The following is a 12,632-nucleotide window of genomic DNA, read 5'->3' on the forward strand; positions in this document are numbered from 1 at the left end:
AAAAATACATATTGTAATGTAAATTTAAGTGCGACACTAAATCTGACTCCATATAGTATAAGAAAACTGCATTTTATAAACTTGTATCGTAACTTAAGTTTGAGTGCGACAAAAGCAGCACTTAAAACGTGATTTGAATGTTTTCTTTACATTACACTGAATCTTATTGAGAAAATAGCCTATAACAAAATACAGATTGTAATTTAAATTTAGGTGCGACACTAAATCTGACTTTATGGTGGAGAAAAAAAATCATTTTGAGAAAACTGCATTTTATAAATATGTATTGTAACCTAAAGTGTGACAAAAGCAACTTAAAATAAGATAATTTCTTTACATTACGCTGAATAAACACTATTAAAAGCCCCAAAAACTCAAAACACAACATTAACAGTGGCTCACATTATCAGTATCTCACCTAAGGCTTTTACGGCCATAAATTCAGAGCAACTCTCGACTGTTCACGTCCACTGCAAACTCTTACAGATAAAAGTCCCTGTATGTGCTAACATCACCATTGAAAGTGTGCTGATGTGAGGCAGGCTTACCCGTCCAGGTGATTCAGTGATGCAGATGCAGCAGGAAGGCCTGTTTTTTCCTTCACGTTTCTGCTGGTTTCTCAGAAGTGCCTCTTGTTTTTGGCCTCCTGCAGACTCAGGGAATGCGACAGGCTGGTATTGTGCAGTGCCACATTACTAACCTCAATGACTAATACTGCGAGTGACAAGCGTGTGTGTGTGTGCACCTGATGTGGGTGTGCGCAAGACTTCAAGTAAGTTAGTGAAGGAATGCCTGCTTCATTGACTCCTGTGGCACTTTTATACACAGGCCTTATTAAGCTGTGTAAACATTGTCTCAGAGCCCCGTTCTCAGCCTGCAGGCATTGGACATGCCAGGCCGTTGTTGTGGACCACTAACCCTCCTCCCTCAATGAGGAAAGACACAGTTCCCAAAGGAACCGCTTGATTAAATGTCTGACATCCCGTTTTTAATCTGAAGTGACAACAGTTTTACGATTTCATGCATATGATAAGAGGCAAATGTAGCAAGATGGCCTATAGTCACTTTATGAGGCTTTTAGTCAATTTACTGAATAAGCCCTTAGCTCTTATTTTATTGTCCTATATTTACATGAAAATATGTATTAAAATTGATGAATTAATGTAACTAATTATGTATTAAGAACATATGAATTAAAACATACGTATTAAAAAAAATATGTACATTAAAACTGCATTTTAATGTATGTATGTATGTATGTTTATTGTCAAATGCAGTTATATATATATATATATATATATATATATATATATATATATATATATATATATATATATATATATATATATATATATATATAATAAAACAGTTATATAGTAAAATACAGTAAAATCAATAATTTGTACTAGTATAAATTATATATACAGTCAAAGTCATAACTATTAGAATAATAATAAATAATAATAATTATTATTCATTTTTAAATATTTCCCAAATGATGTTTAACAGAGCAAGAGAATTTTCACAGTATGTCTGATAATATTTTTTCTTCTGGAGAAAGTCTTATTTGCTTTATTTCAGCCAGAATAAAAGCAGTTTTAAATTTTAAGGTCAAAATTATTAGCCCTTTTAAGCTATATTTTTTCTATCATTATACAATAATGATAGTAACCTAATGATAGTAACCAATAATAACTTGCCTAATTACCCTAACCTGCCTAGTTAACCTAATTAACCTATTTAAACCATCATGGCAAAGATATAAAAGAAATGAGTTATTAAAACTATTATGTTTAGAAATGTGTTGAAAAAATTTCTCTGTTAAACAGAAATTAGGGAAAAAATAAACAGGGGGGCTAATAATTCTGACTTCAACTGTATATTATAGAACAGTTTCTGTCTGGTTCTCGAATCTGATATCTGTGCGATATTCTCAGCACTCAGTCTTCCAGTCTCTTCACTTTTGTGTATTACTCCGCCCACATAGAGTGACCGCAGATCAATAAATTCACTACAGTTTGACAAGTATTGCAGCTGTTGGACAACAAAATGTACTTTTGAGGCTTTTTGAGATGAGAATGGAGTTGTTTAGATTGCAACTCTGCAGTTTATTTATAAGGACAGCAGTGTTTCCTCTTGGACTTTTCCAGCTGTGGCGGCAGACTCTGTTGGGCCTTTTATACAGATCTACCAACTACCTGCTGCGTTATTTCATTGACAAATGAGATCGCATTCATGTAATACGAATGTGCGAATCGCTGTGCTCGAGCGCCAATTTCCTCTGTCCGTGCACAAAACTTCTTGCGCCCCCTCAAATACACGCTGCTCAAGTGCAGATTTTCTTGTGTGCTCTCAAATAAATGCTGCTGAAGTGCGATTTAGTGCGTTTATGTAACGATTGTCTCCAACATTTATTAGATTTGCTAGGAACATTTGTGAATGTCTCTAATAGCCTACAGAGCGGTGTTAATGCATCCTGAAGTAAAGTGATATGGCTATAAACTCCAGCAAGATAAACTCATTGTATGCAGAGCCATAGACCTTTATCTATAAATAAAGTATAATTATATAAACTATGTTCATCTTAACTGAAAGCTATGTCGTGTTTGCTGACCTCACGCACCTGTCAGTCAGTCAGTCAGTATGTCCAGCCTGATCTCACGAGAAAACGTAAGTATTTTCGTTTTCAGACGAGTTCAGTCGTACAAAATTGTACGATTTTAAAAAGGAGGCGTGGCACCTAACCCCACCCCTAAACCCAACCTTCATTGGTGGATGAGCAAATCGTACTAAATTAGATCGTACAAATTCGTACGAATTAGCCACTAAATCAAAAAGTTACGAATTGCTGTGAGATTGTGTTGGCATGTCACCTTAAAGAGTTAAACAAATAACGCACAGCACTGCTACGGTTACAGAAAAGTTTGCGCTGTTATAATTCACTTACCTTTTAATACGTTTTGGTGCGATTATAACCCACTATTGAAAAAAATGGCTGAATGTTTTGAATGAGAAGCTGTAATGTAGCCGTGGCGGTATGAATTTTGGTGTGGCGCCCCGCCATGGAAGAATGAATGTAGCGGAAAACAATGGATAGTGCATGTTTTCAATATTTATAATTTCTGAGAGGCCTGTTTTTGAGCAGAGCAAAGATGGTTGACTTTCCGCCACAAGATGGTGACAGAGCACATAATACATCCTTAAGCGAGAAAAACTCAGCAAAAATGTTCAAATTAAAGTTGATCAATTCATTATAAAACTGTTAAGTGACACTCTAATCAGGTTTTCTCAACCCTGTTCCTGGAGGACCACCAACACTGCATGTTTTGGATGTCTCGTTTGTCTGGTCTTTCAGTCTCTGCCAATGAGCTGATGATCTAAATCAGGTGTGTTTGGTTAAGGAGACATGGAAAATGTGCAGAACTGGTGGTCCTCCAGGAATGTGGTTGAGAAACACTGCTCTAAGTCGATCTCTCTCTTTTGTATGCTGTAGTGTTGTATTTATACAATAGTAATCTGGTAGTGTTTGCTTTGCTTTGGCTTTTTCGGGGTTAATTATTGTGATCTCCCAATTGCTACAGAGAAATACTGGGACATTTCATGCCGTTTAGCCTTATAATCTTAAAATGTCAGCAAAATCCCTCGTTTTGTCATCACTTTAGACATTACGCGAATCATTCAAACACTAGCTCTAAAGTGACGTTGGTGAATTAGTAACAGTTTCTGCTGTTCTGAGGTCAGCTGCAGTTGTGAATGAATGGCGGAAGAAAGCAGTTCATCAGGCAAAATGATTTTTAAGACTCCCCATGATTGATTTTCTTTTTAATATACACGAATATGCCTTGAGCTGTTGTATAAATGCAATATCACACTCGTAGCAGTTCGATGTGGCTGTATATTAGCACTGGTGGGACACAAAGGCACACATGCCTCCTATCAGTGCCAATATACAGCCAAATCACACTGGTACTCATGTGATATGATATTGCTCATATATATATATATATATGTATGTGTGTGTGTGTGTGTGTGTGTGTGTGTGTGTGTGTGTGTGTATAATTTAATTATTACAAAATGATTTGTAATTCATTCATTTTCTTGTCGGCTTAGTCCCTTTATTATTCTGGGGTCGCCACAGCGGAATGAACCGCCAACTCATCCAGCATTTGTTTTATGCAGCGGATGCCCTTCCAGCTGCAATGATTTGTAATATATTATTAAATTATTGTAGTGTAATATATATTATCAAATATTTTGTGTATGTTTTATGTGGTATGTTCATAATGTACTAACAACATAAATAATTATTAATTATCATTAAATAATATTAAACAAAAATCATTAAATATATTTTAAATATTATATTATTAAATATTTGTTGTGGGTCAGGGTTAATATAAATACTAATTAATGTACAGTTTTCATGTGTGGTTTCAGACAACTTGTTTTTATATATTATTTGTATATAGCATACAGAAATGGTCAAAAAACAAGCTAAGTAACATTATTAAATTACTTTAAACAAAATATAAATAACAAAATAATAATTTATATTATTAATTCTAAACTTTTAAACAAAATTTAAAATAAAAATAAATATTTACAGCCTTATGAAAACTCACTTTTATTTATTAAATTATTTATCTATTATTTATTAGCTATTATTTATTTAATTTATTTATCAAGCAATAAAAATGTTCTTTAATAGAAATAATTCCCTTTTTATACTTAAAGCCTTCAATGTGTACGATTGCTTTTAGATAAATATCTCACAGTCAACACAAAGGTCATTTTCTGATATTTCTGTGCGTTTAAGAGAGTGAGAGTTTATGCTTGCGTCAATGTGCTGATGATGCGTCTGCAAGCACACGGCATTGCCACAGTGTTTGCACAGTTAAACAGACACACCAATACAAACCACACACACACACACTCACACACACATACTCTTAATACAGACTTTATTGATAACAGAACTTTAAAAGGACGAGTGAGAGAAACACTATAGCAGACCATCATTAAACATGACATTCAGCAGACTTCTGATATGATGGTAGCAAAAGCTTCAGTAAAAGAAACCTAAATCAAGCGTAAAAGTGTAAAAATCTGCCAATTATACAAGAAAAAACCCTTATAAATACGTTTTATTTTCGAAGTGTTTTCATACTTCCAAAAATGTTCATTGCTTCACAAAATCCTCTCTACACGTACAAGTTTCACACGTTTGAATATGATAATCCTGCAGATTATTAGGAAACAAATTGGGAAACTAGTGGAATGTCTTGCTCCAAACAAAGGTTTACTTTGCACTCCTTCTCTGTATTTTTGTTTGTCTAGTGCATTTCCCAGAGGGCGTTAATTTGCATGGCAGTTAGAAAGACCGCAGGTTTAAGATGAGCTCTTTTCACCGTCTTACATTGAAACAACTTTCTCATGCACTAGATAACCATTTAAGTACCGAAAGGTTACAGCTAAAGGTGTCCGTTTACGATGAAGTTCAGTTGAGCCATTTGTCAGAACGTGCACACCTAAAAGTCACTCGATGCTGTCAGTGGCTCATTGTGAAGGAGAATTTGTGCACATGAAAGTTTGAGTTGGGTTCAGTCCGTAATCCATCTGACTTCTCAATGATGGATGTGGAAAGCATTAGGAATAGTGCCTTTTGGGCATAAGTTTGTATATGCATTAATGCACCTTTGTAAAAACAGAAAAAAGCTGTCAATTAGTAAGTGTTGATGAGTAGATACATCATCTGAAGACTAAAACTCAACATGAGAACAAGTTACTGTAGTATTACCTCACTCACGATCACGACTATGAATGAGCACTTTCTATTGTATTTATTCTTTCTATAGACCATTTCAATGTGGCGATGTCAGTGGCCCATGAACATTTTCTGCTTATTGTCAAACTATTTCATAACTATAACAAGAAGTAATTCAATCATGACGTAACATTAACACAGCTATCATAACGTTATTTATTAATATGTGGACATTTTTGGATTCTCGGAAGCTATAGAAATTAAAAATGTATCACAAGAAATACATTAGGACCATAGTTATTGTAATGTCCCTCTAAATGGTCTATATTAGGGGTGTTCAAAATCAGTCCTGGAGGGCCAGTGTCCTGCAGATTTTAGCTCCAACTTGCCTCAACACACCTGCCAGGTGTGTCTGATTGGGGTCGGAACTAAATTTTGCAGGACATCGGCCCTCTTGGACAGAGTTTGGGCACCCCTGGTCTACATACACTGTATAAAATTTCTGTTAATTAACAGGTTCTGTATTTTGTGCTTCACATGGTTGTTTTCTGTATAATATCGGTTGTGAATTGCATTATGGGAGTTTCATGTCTGCTCTGTCAACTTTTGTAGACAAAGTGACTTTTGTTGGCATCTTATAGATGTTTGAGACAAGATATTGTCTAAAGTACTGGCAGTTTATTCCCAGGTTTTTGTAATTTTCAACAAAATATCACGTCAAACTAGTAAAAATGTCAACAATTGTCAGATTTAATCATGAAACAGGGTTCATATGGTCATGGAAAACCTGGAAAAGTCATGGAATTTTGACATGGCATTTTCCAGGCCTGGAAAAGCTTTGGAAAAACAGAAAAACCCACAAAGTTTTGGAAAAGTCATGGAGAACAGATAGCTGTATACTTGAATATAGGTTATTCATTTCTTTTCTGACCTTGGCCAATCACATACTCTCACATTATTAGTGCTGTGTAAGATTATCTAAATCAATTTTACAAAGATATAAATATAAATTGAGACTAAATAGATTGTTGCCTGTTTTACTATGTGCTGTAAACAATTTTAACATGCATTGTTTTTCTTTTACCACGCATATGTAGACATTGCATGCATTTACTTGAAAGTCTTGGAAAAATCATGGAAAAGTCATGGAATTTTAATAGTAAAAATGTGTATGAACCCTGATGAAAACTTTTTGGAGAAGAGAGAGATCCCATAAAGCAATTCAAAAGCATAAATACGTGAAAAAAAAAAAAACATGAATTACAAAATATGGAAAACTGCAAATTTATGGATTTTTTTTACAGCGCATAGTTAGTTCTGTTGTGAAATTTATTCCAAATATTCTAGGATAAACTCTTCTTTAACAACTAAAATAGCTGAAATCTAGGATGATTTTGTCATTCAAACGAAACCCAAAATTCCATGAGAATTCTCTTACTGGCAGACTTCCAGATATAAATTATACTGATAAACATCAAGGACTTGCATGTCAACTAGAGCAGTTTCCTCTTAGTTTTATATCCTTTCAGTTCAAATTTAAATCGTTTATCAATTGGGATTGGTGGTTAAGGACGGAATCTTTAACATAATATTTCCATGCAAATCATTCTGTTGTTCTTTAAAAGTGAAGGATTTCAACATTGATATTAGCCTAAAATGTTTGGTAACACATTATTTTAAAGTTCTGTGTACTTGCTGTAGTAATTACAGTTAGTTATGCATAGTAACATGCAACTAACCTCAAACACAACTCCTATTCTAACCATATAGTAACTACATGTAATTCATTATTAGAACTCAGCAATTTAATTAACCTATGCAGTAACCTAAAATAAAGAGACCAAAGGTTTTTTCATGTACTGTTTTATGATAGTTAAACCATCATGGACCAGTGCTGCCAGGTCACTAAAGTTTAATTTGTCTGAGACTATTTGTCAGTTTCATGAAAATCTGATTGGATGTTGGGAGCATGTCATTTTCTCCGTAACCTGGTAACTACCAGTACAGAGAAGAGACGGCAGCATGGCGCCAACATCAAATTATGAGGCTAAAAGAAAAGCTCTGTTTCTAATGTCTTGGAAGCAGACATTTACATGGGTATAACATGAAGAAATAGAATGAAGTGATGGTTTGCCATCAGTTTGGCAGGTCAGCCACCTTTTATTTTGCAATAAAATACCCGCACGTTTTCCATACTGCTCTTTTTGTTTGCAAAACACTTTATTAACACACATTTATTAACATTTTTAAAATATTTAAATTCTAGATTCACAGATGGACATCATGGTGGTGCAGTGGGTAGCACAATCGCCTCACAGCAAGAAGCTCGCTGGTTCGAGCCCCAGCTGGGTCAGTTGGAATTTCTGTGTGGAGTTTGCATGTTCTCCCCAGTGTTGGTGTGGGTTTCCTCCGAGCGCCCTGGTTTCCCCCACAGTCTAAAGACATGTGGTATAGGTGAACTGAATAAACTAAATTGGCTGTAGTGTATGGGTGTTTCCCAGTGTTAGGTTGCAGCTGGAAGGGCATCCGCTGCGTAAAACATATGCTGGATAAGTTGGCAGGTTCATTCCGCTGTGGTGACCCCTGATTAATAAAGGGACTAAGCCGAAAAGAAAATGAATGAATAATTTGTAAACATTATTTATGACACATTATTTAAAATATGATCGAGCCAGTCAAAAAAAGCTTTGTGTTGAAACCCTGAGATAGTTAAAAAAAAAAAGATATAAATATGAAACCCATTTGTTACACAATCTCCCTTAGGCATTTAAATTTGCTTATTCCTTCTAATAGGAAAGTGATCATCATAGTGGAGTGAAAAGTCAACACATTAGCCATCCCAATAAAACAGCCTACGACATGTGGATAATGTAGTTATAGTGTTACTTCTGGGTAGAGGGTTAAACGAAACTAAAAACTTGTTGCTACAGATGCTTAAATGAGTCATGCACAAAACTAAAATGACCTCAGATTAGGCGTCACCATAGTAGTGTAGGGTCTGGTAGTCTAGCATACACCATGCAGTGTGACGAATAGGTTTTAGTAAAGTATAAAAAATTCATTGATAATAAAAAGTTAAATTACCAAAAACTTTGTAACTATTGTAACTTGTAAACTTGTCATAACTTGTATTGTTTAGTGCTAAACAACCCATTACTAGCTCAAACTAGTATAGATACAGTAACAATGTAATAATGAAATCTTCATCGTTTGATCATGCAGCAATCTTAGTTATAGTAGTACAGGGCTTTACCTGTTGAAGGGACTCTAACAAAATATCTTTATTAGGGGGAAAACACAGTAATCGAAATGAAAGAAAAGCAATGATGTGGCATGAATAAAGATGGCTACTACAATTTCTGAAGGTTACAGAAGTCAAAAAGATAAGTAGAGGCCATTGCTTTAAATGACTTCAGCCCCTCACTAGTACCACACACACTAATCTGCTGTGATCTTGATAGTCTCTTCTACAGTCTATCAGAAACCTCACTGGTGTAATGGGTTACTTTTCAGTCAGGTTCAGGTCAGGGCTGTGGGCTGCCATTAAATTATTTCAGCTTTTAAAACTGTTTTACCCATTTTGCTTTGTTTGGGATTTATTGTCCTGCATGAGGATTACTGTCTTGTGATGAAAGAACTGAGACAAGGAACCGCATGTTCCTGATGAACATTTTATTAATTCGACACTGTTTATAAGTGGCCCGGAAAACATCCTCAAATCATAACACTTCTCCTCCTTCACTAACCTTTACACACAACTGGGCTTCAGTTTTTTCCTAGTTTGATGATGAACATAATGGCTGTATAGAAAGCCCGCTGGGCACAGTGTAGATATATTTTGGTGGCCCGACTGAAAAAAAACAGCCCCGGGACTTCAGCCTACCAGATTTTGCAAGTCCTTTTGGTGTTATTGTAAAAATTCAATATTCTAGAAATTGCAGATTTGGAATAGGGCTGCAAAATATATTGTTTGAGCATCAATATCGCAATGTGTGTCGCAAGATATGCAATATTGAGTTATGAATATAGATGACCAGAATCCACTGGTCAAAACACATGGGATTTGTGGGGACACTGAAGATTTGAACCATTATAGAGTCAAAGTTCTTTTTTGCTTTTGTTTTTAAGGCCTATGTGAGCACTTTAAGAGTTTAAAGCATTTTAACAGAACATAAAGAGCATAAAAATGGAAGAAAAAATAAGACCATGCAGTCAGCGCCAATGCATCAACACATGGCACTCCAGTGCTTTAGTGCTTCGAGGTCCTATGCCGATCCTTCCCCTCTCTCTGCTCCCCATGATTTCCAGTCAATACTCTCGACTGTGCTACACTATAAAGGTGAAAACCCTAAAAAATAATTACAATGAAAATAAAAAATGAAACTACACAATGCTCTTTTACATTTGATAATTCAATTTCTGTACCCCAAATCTGTTAGACACTCCCCAGAAAACCATAAAGCACTGTTTATTTGACGTTAACATTTGCTCCATTGTGTTTATTTATGACTGTAGTTTGTTTATTATATGTATATATATATATAAATTACGATAAAATATATTCATATTTCAGTCCCATACAAATCATCCTAATCAATCTAAAGTAATGACTTTCCGAGCTACTTAAGTCATATGATGAAATATGAAAAACACAATGTCAACATTTCCAATATGGTGCAGCCCTAATTTGGAATGACCAACTTTTCTTGCTATGATTAAAAAGGTTTGATCGGCCATTCAGTCACATTCAATCGAAGTCAGTGAATACTGGGAAATTTGGCTGCCAGTAAAATAGCTTTCATCAGATAATTAACAGGGTTTCGGCAGGGTCTTAAAATGTCTTAAATCCCAAAATCTAAATTTTAGGCTTTAAAAATTTACTATTATAATATATATTTACTTTTTTAAACAGGTCTTAATTTTCCTTTGTTCATGTATTGCTACCCAATCTGGGCAAAACTCATACAACCACCGTTAAGTTTATTATAGTTTCAAAACATTTCTTTATTATTTTAAAGAAAGTTTATGTTGGAAAAAAGTGTATGGAAATAAGTAGAGCTTGCTTGTTATTACGCAATATTTAAAATATACTAAGAAATATCTAAAATATTTACATTTTTTATTCTTAATTTATTATTGTATTACTATATATATATATATATATATATATATATATATATATATATATATATATATATATATACAGTTAAAGTCAGAATTTTTAGCCCCCCTTTGAATTTTTTTTAAAAAATATTTCCTAAATGATGTTTATCAGAGTAAAGAAATTTTCACATTATGCCTGATAATATTTTTTCTTCCGGAGAAAGTCTGATTTGTTTTATTTCGGCTAGAATAAAATAAGTTTTTAATTTTTTTATTTACAATAACTTGCCTAATTACCCTAACTTGCCTAGTTAACCTAATTAACCCAGTTAAGCCTTTAAATGTCACTTTAAGCTGGATAGAAGTGCCTTGAAGAATATCTAGTCTAATATTATTTAAAATCTCTCCATTAAAAAGAAATTGGGAAAAAAATTGATAGGTCAAATAAAAATCTCCATCTGGGCTGTTTAAAAAAATGCTCACCATTAAGCCCTTTATGAGTCTAAAAGTTCATTCATAATGGTTATAAAAATGTCTTTAAAAGTCTTAAATTTAACTAGGTGAAACCTGCAGAAACCCTGAATTAAGGAAATTAAACACAATTTCAGCTCAACCCCTTTGTAATAGGCTTAGCAGTTAGTTAGAAACGGTCACGTTCATCAATATAATCAAACCACTTATGCTGTTTAATACCTTATCACCTCTATACTCACCATTCTTTATGATTTATCAGCGTTTTCTGCATTACTGTGCGATAAACCTGAAAACATCAACTCTTAGGAATAAGATATTTACCCTTCGAGACTGCAGGACAGGTTTACTTTCCATACAAACTATTACACCCAACTGTGTCAATACCAAGTCTAAATGTGTGCGTGTGTGTTTACACCTGACTATAGAGAATCATTATGAAAATGCACACTCCTCGATGACATACCCTGCAGTATTGAAGGAAGTTGTTCTCCCAAAATACTCTAATGACAGTCTAAAGTCTGAAACTTCCTTGTTTGCAGTTAATCATCTTGGTACGTGAGGATTTAACATCGCGATTAAAAGGTTTTAGGGATTTAAAGAGGGAAAATGGGCCAAATATGGACCGGAAACCACTGGTGATGATAGTTTAAATAAGAAAACAAGCAACGCTCAAGGCTCATTTGACTGAAATCAGTGTTTTAATACAAGACCCCATTAACATCAGCATGCTACCACAGAATTTGCCTGCCGCTTCAATCTCCCACAGCCCACACAAGTGCTTGGGAAGAACAGCTGTCAAACCAAGAGGAAATACTTTGCATTTGTTTAAGGTGCTTCCACGATCTTAAATGTTTGTCAGGTGGGTAATACTACGACAGTGCCAAGGCAAGTTGCACAAGAGCAAATATTTGCCTAGATATGGTCTCCTCAGCGCAGATCAACACATCTCAGCTATGGTAATTAGTTTAAACAAGGTTATATTCTTCCTGAAGGGCCGTGGAGTATCAGGACTGCGCTGGAATTCGGTTTATGATGAGAAACAGACAAGCTTCGGGTCATAAAACGATGTTGCATTCGCTTTGGATTAAAGGGACAGTTCACCCAAAAATGAAAATTCTGTCATCATTTACTCTCCCTTCAGTTTCTTATTTTTTTGTTGAGTACAAAAGAAGATATTTTGAAGAAAGCTGAAACCTGCAACCATTGACTTTCATAGTAGGAAAAAGAAATACAATGGAAGTCAATGGTTACAGGCTTTCTTCAAAAATATTTCTTTGTGTTCAAGAGAAGC

General features: G+C 34.6%; 1 protein-coding gene across 1 annotated transcript in view; it reads right to left on the reverse strand.

The window, feature by feature from the left end:
- Positions 1-775, reverse strand: part of LOC130231149 (SAM pointed domain-containing Ets transcription factor) — a 38,553-nt gene extending 37,778 nt beyond the window's left edge. The window contains exon 1 of the mRNA XM_056460582.1: positions 549-775. The gene's annotated coding sequence lies outside the window, so the exon portion shown is untranslated. The remainder of the gene's footprint in view (positions 1-548) is intronic.
- Between the last annotated feature and the right edge of the window lie 11,857 nt (positions 776-12,632).

Source organism: Danio aesculapii, chromosome 6, assembly GCF_903798145.1.
Source record: "Danio aesculapii chromosome 6, fDanAes4.1, whole genome shotgun sequence".
Taxonomy (NCBI): domain Eukaryota; kingdom Metazoa; phylum Chordata; class Actinopteri; order Cypriniformes; family Danionidae; genus Danio; species Danio aesculapii.